This window comes from Protopterus annectens, chromosome 5.part0, assembly GCF_019279795.1.
Source record: "Protopterus annectens isolate FY-2018-M chromosome 5.part0, PAN1.0, whole genome shotgun sequence".
NCBI classification, from domain to species: Eukaryota; Metazoa; Chordata; order Ceratodontiformes; family Protopteridae; genus Protopterus; species Protopterus annectens.
The window spans coordinates 1290762939-1290775043 of NC_056735.1; positions in this window are offsets into that span (position 1 = coordinate 1290762939).

Consider the following 12105-nt stretch of genomic DNA (forward strand, 5'->3'; position numbering starts at 1 on the left):
CTTAACCTTAATCTTCTAGGGTGGCTTGAGTTACCTAACCTACTTCAGGTCAACCAACTAGTAGTCACCCATAAGATTCTCTATCAATCTGAAAAAACGCCTGTACTTAATAACCTCATCACCCCCTATCATAACCTCAGGAAGCTTAGATCAGCTAACAAAACCTTAGTTCACAATTTCAAAACTAACAACTCTGCTTGGGAATCCCTGTTTGCCAACTCTGTTGGCAAATCATGGAATTCACTTCCAGCTGACCTAACTTCACAACTCTCATTGTCTCAGTTCAAGAAAAGTCTTATACCTTAGAACATGATAGCTATGTCCTTGCTCTACTCCCGACTAACTTCTTCCCCCACAACTGCTTGCCAAACGAGGACTTTTTGCCACAATGACAGTGTATCTTAATGATAAGTTATGATTTTAACAGCTCTGTATTAACTTTATGTGACTGAACAATGTTTTTAACCTTTTAATGTATGTAAAACTGCATTGGAAACTGTACAACATGATATACATATATATATAAATAGTTTTGTATGCATGTATGGAGCTTTTCTCCCTGGGCCTCCGCTGAAAAAGGACATGAATCCAGTCGGGCTATACCGGTCAACAAATGTAAAATAAATAATAATACTACACTCTCTGATCCAAAGGAAATAACTAATGTCCTAGCTAAGAAGTTTAGTGCAAATTTTACTCCACCCACAGTTATCTCTATCCCACAGGTTCCACAGTCCCAGCCACCCCTTTAATTACTATGGAACAAGTTCTCTCAGCCCTTTCAAAAACTAATACTTCTTCCATGGGCCCTGACAACATACCAGGTTGCCTGATTATCAGTGCCTAATATGGCCTTTCTGAACCCCTACTTAAACTCTTTAATCTAAGCTTCTCCATTGGTTACATTCCTGAAGCCTGGAAGATAACTATTGTAATGCCATTAAACAATGATGGTGCAACCACAGACCCTGGTAACTGTAGACCCATTAGTGTCACTAGCCTCACATGTAAAACTATGGAGTGCATTATCTCATATTTCATTAATCAGGACATTGAAAATCTCTCAAACCTGGACCCTCATCAATTTGGTTTTATCAAAGGAATGTCCTACCTCTTTGACCTCATTAATTTATTTGAAAAAGTAACTGAAGCAGTAGATACTGGTTATGCAGTGTAAGCAGTATATGTTGACCTGGTCAAGGCCTTTGACACTATTCCCCATGCAAGCACTATTGACAGGCTTGTAAATGTGAATATAAATACATATATTGTGAGATGGATAGCTAATTGGTTGTCTGACAGAAACCATGTGTTTAGCGTAGCAGGTTCTACTTCTGAAAGTAAAGCAATTACCAATGGTGTACCACAGGGCTCAGTTTTGGTTCCTTTTCTATTTGGCATATATTTATCAGACCATCAGGCAAGCACATCGGGTCTATTGTTAACTAAGTTTGCAGATGGCTGTAAATTGAGTGTTATTCTATCTTTAATTGACTCACAAATGCTCCAGCATGGCTTAGACCATTTTAACAATTGGCGCAAGGACATTGATCTCCAATTAAATGTAAAAAAATGTAGCATAGCTTATTTTGGTAAACAAAACAGGTTAACTTAAAATGTAGGAGATGCACTCCTCCAATCAGACACTGTTGCAAAGGATCTGGCTATTCTTGTTGGTAATTCTTTATTATTTGATTATCATGTCTCTACAGTTGTTCAAAAAGCTTTTATCTGGACCATCTAATTTCCATCTCCACTAGATCCAAAGACATCTTAATTCCCCTTTACTCATATCGTATCAGATCCATTACTGAATATAACACACCTTTTGGCATGTGTTTATTTAAACATATCACACAACTTGAGAGACCTCAGAGATTCATAACTAAAAAAAAATCAGTGGCCTCAAAAATCTCAGCTCTCAGAAGAGACTGTCAGTCCTTTCTATGCACTCAGTCTCATACAGACTCCTCCATGGAGATCTGTGTCTTTTTCATGCCATGAAAGATCTAACCCTACTTGTTCTCATATTCCTTTGCAGAACTAACACTACTTCAAATACTCAGTTAAAAGAAATAAACCTTCATAAGCAGATAAATGAGGCAAACTGGCATAACAGATTCATGTCCCAATGCATCCCTCATCTTTGGAACAAACTTCCACTACATATCAAGCAGAGTAGCAACTCTGCCACCTTCAAGGTAAACCTGGATAATTGGATGGGAACCCTCAAATTCTCCCCCAGTCTGTCTTGTCTTGCCCTCCTAGAGTCTAGAGGGAAATTTTGAATAGGTTTTTTGGCTAGTTTTGAAATAGTTTGCAGACTGATTGCTAGTACTTTTTATGAATCTAAGAACATATTCTTTGCCATGCTGACAACTATTTTTTTTAATAACTTTTTCATTATGGTTTTACAAAGAGTCATACACTTATAACAAATAGTGGGTGATCCTAGGCTTTCCTATGCACAGTAGCTTCAGAAATGTGTAATTACAGTAAAAAGCTGTGCCTGGGTGTGGTCAGTGGAAGATTTTTGCACAACTGGTATGATGTGGTCACTTGGGTGTTCCCCGGGTGACCAAACAAAGTCAGTCCTGGATAAACTTGCATTTCCCTAAACTCAGACATGGTTTATTTTTATTATACAGCAACAGTACTAGAAGAGGAAACTTTTGCCAGCTTTGTGGATCAGAGGCTTAAATCCCTGACTGATATCCAAATGGCCAGTATCAGTTAGCCGGCATAAAAGTCTCTGGCTGCCTAGTTGGCATTCTGTAGCCAGTTCTTACTCAAAACAGAATAAGTGGGCTGGTCTATTCATAGGAAGGTTAACAGCTTTTTTTTTTTTGGGGGGGAGTGATTACAAAAATGCATTTCATAGCTTTTTTTGAATATCATTGTAGAATAAATCTGTTTTAATTTTTCTCTGTTTTGCGTTGTATGGTTGGGAGTTGGCATGATGGTAGAGGTGTTTACTTCACAAACACAAGCTATAGGGTTTGATTATCATTTGGGGTGGAAGGTTGGCATAATGGCTAAAGTGCTTACCTTACAAACACAAGGTGCAAGGCTTGATTCAACCATGGGGTAATTGGCTAGGGTTAAAATGACCCTCAAGGGCAGTTAGCTTACTACAAATTCATAAACAAGAATAACCTTGCAATACATTGTGCACTCATGCACATGTTGAATATTAATCAAATGGTTATAGTCTGGAGTCAAATGAAATGTACTGTTACTATTTTTCCTTGTTATAGTGTAATATTGTGCTTTTTAAGTCAGTTATTTATGTTTAAGCATTCTAGCTGTTGTCCCAATTTCAAACTGTTTTATTTTTTGTTTTAGAAAAATGTATGCATTGATGAATGAGGTGACTTTTGGGAACATGTGTTGGAATGTTGTGATCTTAAATGGCAACTTTAATTTAAATGCAACTAAGCTGACTGGATTAAATTAAAATGTATGTATCTACCTCATTCTAAAACAGAGAGCTATGCGTGTGTAAATAAGTTCATTTAAGCAATTCTGCTTTATTTTGTCTTCATTATATTTTATTAATATTTAAGATGCATTGTGTACATGTTTTTTTAAGTTTCCATCTTCGGTAAACACAATTAGGAAGTTTGTATTAACTCTATAATACAATATAAATATGAAGGGGTGGTCTCATAGCTATTTAGTCACATGATTTTATAGTATTTAAAGCATGTGAGTTGTTTGCTTTTGATAATGGCAGCGTATTTTGAGGATAAAAATACTTAGCCTTGTATTAAATTTTGTGACCCTGGTTTGATTACCAGTTGCATTTTTATCACAGTTTGTGAGAGATTCATGTGTGTGTGTTTATTGCTGCATCAAGAAATATAACCGATCCTGTTCAGTTTGCCATCACTGTCACCCTCAAAAGGGCAAGAAGTTTAAAAATGAATGTGTGGGTGTTTTTGTTTCAGATAGCTATACTAGATAATAAGACAGATTCATGAAAACAGATAAAGTAAACAAAACAAGGCAAAAACAGATAAAGTAAACAAAACAAGGCAAACTCAGATTCTGCATAGTTAACCTTAATATGGTAGTCCGTAAATTAAGTGATTTAGATACTTCCAGTATCAGTAGCAAATGTGATCAGTATCAGCAAAAACTGCGATCCCTCATAAAATCATCCAAGGCTAGCTTTGAAAGAAAAATTGCCAAGGACTCCAAAGATAACCACAAAGCGTTCTTTAGCTATGTCATGAACCTAAGTGGAAACTCTCAGATCTACTCTGTTAGTGCAGAATGGCACAAAATATACTGAACCGACTGATATTGCCAACATTCTGGAAGACAGGTTTAATGCAAACTTCACCCCCTCTCACCCCCTAAAGGGCCCATAACCATGCCAGAAGAATATAGAGCCCCGGCAATCACTGACACACAGGTCCAAAGCCAAAAACACAGCTTCAATGGGACCGGACAGTGTCCCAGGCTGTGTCTTGCACAAATTCCAAAATGAACTAACCCCTCACCTAAACACACTGTTCAAACTCAGCCTCTCTACAGGCTACATACCAATAGAGTGGCGTACAGAAACAGTTATCCTGCTCCACAAATGTGGAGCCACAACGGACCCCAGGAACTATTGCCCTATAAGTCTGACTAGCTTGGTCTGCAAGGCTATGGAGCGCATCATCATGGAACTCATTAACAGAGACATTGGGAACATTTAAACATTGGATCCTACCCAGTTTTGCTTTGTTAAGGGCAGATCATGCCTTCTAAACCTGGTGGACTTCTTTGAGACAGTTACCAAAGCTTTAGACGAGGGAAAGAAGGTCCACACAGCCTACCTAGACCTCACAAAGGCTTTCAACTCCATTCCCCATTCTGATATTATAGACAAGCTCACCAGCCTGAACATAAACCCCTACATCACGAGATGGGTTGCCAATTGGCTCACGGATAGAACTCACACGGTGAGAGTTGCAGGCTCTAGGTCCGACTCTAAACTGGTTACAAGTGGTGTTCCCCCAGGGCTCAGTCCTAGGACCCCTCCTGTTCAGCATATACTTCTCAGAGGTACAGGCAAGCATAGGAGGACTATGGCTGACCAAGTTCGCAGACGACTGCAAACTTGGTGCTATAATTGACTCTCCGGCTGACACAGACATCCTCCAAAAGGGTCTCACTGAGATGTATACCTGGTGTCAAAATCATGGCCTCAAGCTAAATGCCAAAAAGTGCATAGTCATCCCCTTTGGAAAAACAAAGTACCCACAAACTACCACATAGGTGGTAGTTTCCTACATACAGAAGATGTAATAAGGGATCTGGGGACCCACATAGATAGTAATCTCACCTTTGATAATCACATTGCCAAAGTGGTTAGAAAATCCTTCTACATGGCCCACCTAATCACAAAAGGGTTCGCATCCAGATCAAAAGAGGTCATTGTGCCCCTCTACTCATCACTCATCAGACCCATCATAGAGTACAACGCCCCATTTGGGATGTACCTTACAAGACACCTGCAACAGCTGGAAAGACCACAGAAGTACCTCACCAAGAGGATCACTGGCCTCAAACAGATGCCCTATGCAGCTCGACTGAAGAAATTACAGCTGTACTCGGTTGCATACCGCCTACTCAGAGGTGATCTCTGCCTGACATACAAGGCCATGTCCTACCCAAAATTGATGGACATGCTCCACCTAAAGAACACTTTATCTCCGCGAGCCACACGCTCTAGGGATCTAAACCTCACCACAACAATAAACAGGACGTGCTGGAGGGATAGATTCCTGTCCCAGAGACTTCCCATTCTTTGGAATAAGATCCCAATCTACATTAGGCAGAGCTCCTCGCTAACACTCTTCAAAAGAAATCTTGACGAGTGGATGGGAAACAGAAATTTTACCTCGGGGATCACTTCAGTGGCTCTGCTGGACAGAGGCACAGGGAACTAATCTAAGGGGGCGGCGAAAGCCAATACATTCTGGCAAGGCTTATAAATGCCTTTGGGCAGATAGCCTAGTACCTACCTATGAACCTATGAACCTATAATGAACTCTTCAGATATGTCACAGTGCTCATGTGATCCTTGAATTTTTCCTCACTAGAACTATAGAGTCAGTGGGTAGTATCATATAATGCACTGTTGTCACTGTCAGTAAGAAGGCAATGCACTCCAAATAGCTATCTGGTGCATGTACATAAGCAAACAGTTTAGTCCTGTGTAATTTTCAGTCCCACTGATGTGACACAGCCATGACTGCCATTCTGCTAAGCAGTCAGACACTGATTCAGTTAACCATTGTCTTCCTCATTTCCATATATTATCAGCTTCTGAGTTGGGAGGCGTGGTGTAACCCACCAGCCACTTGCAGTGCCCTGGCAGGAAATGGAACCTGGATCTACCACTCACTGGCACACTAATAAATTACACTGTGAGCATGAAAAGTTTCCACTCTTTGGGTGTTAATATGTTGTGCAGTAGTTTGCTGAAGCCACGTAATTCTTGCTGACAGTAAACTATTACATTTTGTGGTACAAATCTTCCAAATTTAGATGACTCTGAAATGCAGACTGGTATTGACCAACTAATTATTATAGTAGTCATATAATTTAGTTCAGAATTCCTAAGTTACTAAAGAATACTGGTTTTACTCTTGTTTATATTACTTGCCATTTGCTTCTGAGGGACAGTAACCACAGAGTCACCTTCATGGATCCCACTGAAATGTTACTCATTTGCAAATTGCTACTGATGTAGACAGGCAGTCTGTGCAACCATTGCTCATATACAGGCCACTTCAAAATGTTGTTGTCAGTTTTCATTTCAGTCTTTACACGTTTCACAATTTTTGCAAATTATTTTATTACTAACATTTTGAGTAACATTTTATATGTGCTATAAGAATAATGCCTTAATTTCCACAAAATGTACTATATGGTAAGAAAAGTCATAAATGTATGTATTTTCAAGTGATTTACTATAAAGTCTGTCTCATCAACCTTAGTTATGTGTTGGAGCTCATTAATCACTTGAATGAATCACGGAATAGTTGAAACAGAACTCTTCAGTGACAAAGACAATTCTACAGTAGGTGTGAAAGGGGGTGAAAACTTCTCCATTCATCTTGGTGAGATAGTTTAAAGAGGTGAAACTGCCCCCATTCACATTGACAAGGCAGTGGAGACAAAGATTTCATTCTTCACATCTGATAGATTCGAGTTGTGTCATCTGTTGACAATAAAGTGGTTGTAATTTCACTTTATGAAAAGTTGTGTAGAAGCCATTCCTGGTGGGGTATGGTGTTATTCATAAGTTCATAGGTGTTTACTAGGCAAACGACTACAAGGGCCTTTTTAAGTCTAGAAGATGAGGCATGTTTTGAACTTCCTGCAGGATCTCTGGCTCAGATTTGAATGTACATTGAAAGTTGGAGGAGGGCTTACTGCAATCTTTTTATATTACTGCTCTTGTATAAAGAGGAGTCCTGCCAAGCCATGCTTTGTTACATGGATATTGGTTACATGGCTACTACATTTTTGAGGGAATTATTTAGAAAATGACATGCTTGTAGAGCTATACTACCACTAGAATACTCTATGAACCAGACATTCATCCGATAGCTGCTGGTTATTACAGGTAAGTGCAATATTTTTATTTTTGAGAGATTGTCAAGCTGTGATAAGTCAGTGACTACACCTCTATAATGTGGGTACATGTTGAGGAAGAAATATGTGCAAATTGTGTATTTAAGTGTACTTTTGCTGCAATTTTTTTTTTGAAAATACAATAATGCTTTGTAGTATTGGTTTTATTTCTGTATTTTATAAGTTTCTTACTTTAACTGCGATTGATGTAAGTGGTCAGTTATTTAGTCTTGCATGGGTTCTTCCACTTTTTATTTTTCAGTTGTTTGTCTAAACCAAATACAATAAAGTAGTTCAGTTTGTTTACTAATAGGTGAGAATAGTATGTGCGTGTGTGTGTGTGTGTGTGTGTGTGTGTGTGTGTGTGTGTGTGTGTGTGTGTGTGTATGCATCTGTATTTTGTGCACTTTCAGACTAGTCCTATCTTGTTTAAGGTTATTGTTCCAGGAATGTGAGTGTTTAGCTGTGGCCTTCTGATGAGGATCTCTGTATACATGCTTTACATTGGGACATGTTCAGGTTCCTGGTGACATAATCTGAAATGACCACTATACATCAATCCCCATAACCTAGTTAAGTGGAACTGTCACTACGGTCCACAGTGAGAACACCTAGTGTCATAATGTTTTTAAAATAATTGGTTTGTATGATACGTAGCAACTTGCATCTACTGTCAGCTTAAGCAGCAGAAGAATGAGATGTGGACTGATTTCTTGTAATTTGCATGCACAAGTTGACCATTATGCTATTATTCATACTTTGGCATGGATATAACTATAGTCTGAGCCTGTATGGAGATGTGGCGAGGTTGTAATTTTGTTACCCTGCCCTCTGCCATATCATTTTCCATCCATTTCACCGATGTTGTTTTTTTTCCCCGTACAGATTCACAACTTTAGGCACTATAGAGGTATCAAGCTCCTGTCACTCTACATGAAAGTGCCAGATAGGGTGACTGATAAATGAATAATCAGAAATTATAATAGAAGATGAACAGCTCAGATTTAGATCAGGATGCAGCACTACTTTCCTGATGTTTGCAATGAAAGAGATAGTGGAAAAGAAGCTAGAGATACGAAAAACACCAACTGTGCATTCTCAGACTTCGAGAAAGTGTATGTCAAGGTTTCAACAGAGCTGATTTGTGCAGTCCTGTGATGGTTCAAAGTCCCAGAAACATAGGTAAAAGTAGTGTAGGGTATATATAAGGATCCAATGACAAATGTGTGAACAGTGTTCAGACTTACATAGGGGATCCTAGTTGGACTGGTATGCAACAAGGTTCAACGCTGAGCCCATTTGGTGTTACTACTGGTGATGGATGACATTAGCAAACAGGTTGAAGGGGACAGGTCAGCAAAGCTGATTAAATTATTCAGACAATATGGCATTATAAGCAAACTCTTAACATGAACTTTGACAAATTATTGGGGAATTTATTTATTTATTTATTTAGTTAGTTATATTTTTTTACCAGGGTAGTGCAGTGATCAATACTGACCAATTTTAGGCTCAGCTTGGGTGAAATACAAAACAAAAAATACAGAAATGCAATCAATAATGAAGTAGTTCAGACTAATTACATAGAAAAAATGTGTATATACATTTAGTGAACAAGCACTGTGCAATATACAATCAAGCAGTGTGCAATGTACAATATATACATTTGTTTCTGAAGCTACTTGTGGGAGTTTTGCATAATGGTTAGGATATTTACCTTACAAACACATAGTACAGGGTTTGATTCTCACATGGAGTAACTGGCTAGGCTTAAAATGACCTGTGAGGGTAGTTAGCCTAGTACTAATCCATGAAACTATAAATCTATGTCTATGAACCTAAGTGAGTCAGTCTTCAGAGAGAAGATAAGTGATATGTCCTGTGTTGAAGCCAGATCATTTGGCTTGGATAAGAAAGTGCTTTTTGAGTTACATTCTGAATTTGGAATAAGAGTTTATTTTCTTTATGTTGATGGGGAGAGCTTGCCAAAGAACAGATGCCTGAGAGGAGAAAGCATGTACAATGCTGTAGAGTTTGTTTTTAGGTGTAATGAGAGCTGGTGTGGTTTGTGAATAGTATCTCAGGTTGTACGAGACGTTTTCATGAAGTCTATCTGCAAAGGGAGTAAATGTGCAGAGATGGAGTAACTGAAGTCACACAAGGTGAAACTGAGTACAGAAAAGACAGTTGCCATGGACACAATGGGGGGAACCAGAAGAAGTTGAAAACTAAGAAGAGAAAATAGTTGAACAGATTAACAGCTGCCAGTATCTAGGAGGAGTGGTTAAGGAGAGGAGATGTCGGAATGAGGTGGTCAAAGTTAGAATCAGAGGGGTTGCAGCCAAATAGCACAAATGTATCAGGGTTAGTGTGTGGCAGAAGAATGCCAAAGAACCTGAAAAGTAAGGAGTAAAAATGGTGGTCTGACCAGTACTTCTGTATGTTAGAGACACATGGGCAGTGAAGGAGGAGTAAATGAGGAAGCTAGAGGTTGTGAAGATGAAGTGCCTGAAACAGGTGTTTGGATGTACACTGCAGGATAGATGAATAAAAGTATGGCATCAGAACAGAAGCCAAAGTAGCTCCAAATTCAGAGAAGGTCAAAGAGAGCAGAGTAGTTGGGAACATGTGCAGGAAAGAGATGATGATATGGTGAAGAGGATTTCGGAGAACCCAGGAAGAAGGCAAGAGGAGAAGAGGAAATCCTGCAAAGAGAAGGATGGATTGTGCGAGGGAAGACCTGCAACAGTCAGGAATGACTCTCTAAGAAGGTTGGACAATGGCACCAAATTGAGACAGGTGTCAATGGTTCATGTGACACCCTGAACCCATGTAAAAAAAAAACGGGTGTAAGGGGAGGTGATGATAATGTGCATTGTTAGGGAAAAGATGTGAGACATTTGGACAGTAAGGAGGTACTGAGAGGTGACAGCAGGTTATGGAGCCAGAAGTGCTGTTTTTGCTCAAACTACTTTCCAAGGGTCACCCCCTTTCCTTGAAACCCCTCTGCTCAGACACCTACTTTGCTTAACTTCCAGCAAATGTGTTGTGTACTACCCTGGGACCCCACCTTTGCTAAGCTAAACAATATTATTGTAGACCTATATGGTTTACATATACAGCTGAACTTTAAGCAGCAAAACTTTGTCCTCACCATTTTGTGTGTGTGTGTGTGTGTGTGTGTGTGTGTGTGTGTGTGTGTGTGACTATGGGCATGCATAACATATATGTGCAATGTCAATTGGACAATGATAGAGAAGTATGCACCTGTGTAAACTTGGAGGGCACTGGTTTGAGATGCTTTTGCTCATGTTTGACCCAAGACTTCTGTTAAACTAATTTCAACAGAAATCTTATGGTTCCTCTTCTCTATAAGAACTTTGAATACATCATTGTCTCACAATGTGGTGTTTCCCAGCTATAGTTTATGTCTACAAATTGCTTTTGGGTAAATCCCAAGCAATCACAACTATTTAGTCAAGTAAGCAATACATTATTTGTTTATTTAGGCAATATCTCAAATAAGCACCACATTAGCTTTCCTTACAGGTCTGGGTGTGGTATTAATGATTGGCAGTGCTAAGAAATGCTTCATGTTGTAGTTCTTTTGAATTATATCTGTACTCCAGTGTACACTAATGTTCAGTACCCTGCTCATACTTTCATGATAAAGAGATGAAGTATGATACAGCCTTAAAAATAGAATGTTTGGAACATTAGCCATAAAAATTTCAGACCTTTACTAAAATAACAATTAGGGGTTAAGGGGGGCAAGTCCGCTTACAGGCACTCCACTTCCGCCATGCAAAAGTTTAGTGCAGTAGTGCTTTTGAATGATTTCTATACTGCAGATGTGCTATCTTAAAAATAAAAAGTACCAGTAACCTTACCGAGTGACTATTCATTTAGTTATGTAAATAAAAACCAAGACACCAGGACTTGGAGATGGCTGCAAAATCCAGTATAAAAATCTTTATTCGACACAAGCCCTGGCTTCTTGTTACAGGCTTGTATGTGTTTTGGAGAACACAAGTGGAAAATGTAAATATGTGCAGATATATTCTGTGCTTTTGATTGTACACTGATATGTTATGCAGTTTTGAATTATAATTTAGATATTTTATAAATAGGTTTTCAGAAGTATGTGTGTGTGTGTATATATATATATATATATATATATATATATATATATATATATATATTATATGTTTCAGACTTCTAGTCCAGTTAATGGCATGTACCTTGTGGAATGTTGCTTTAAATTGAAAGTGCTTGTTCGCACTAGAATAATGTATTGGTTGGTTTTAATTATGTGCCCCGAGAGGGTGTATATTTAAACCAAGAGCTGTTTTTAAAATGGATTAGACATCTGAAGAAGTGGGGTGACTTATGAAAGTGCTTGTGTTGAATAAATATTTTTATACTGGATTTTACAGCCATCTCCAAGTCCTGGTTTTGCTTTTTATT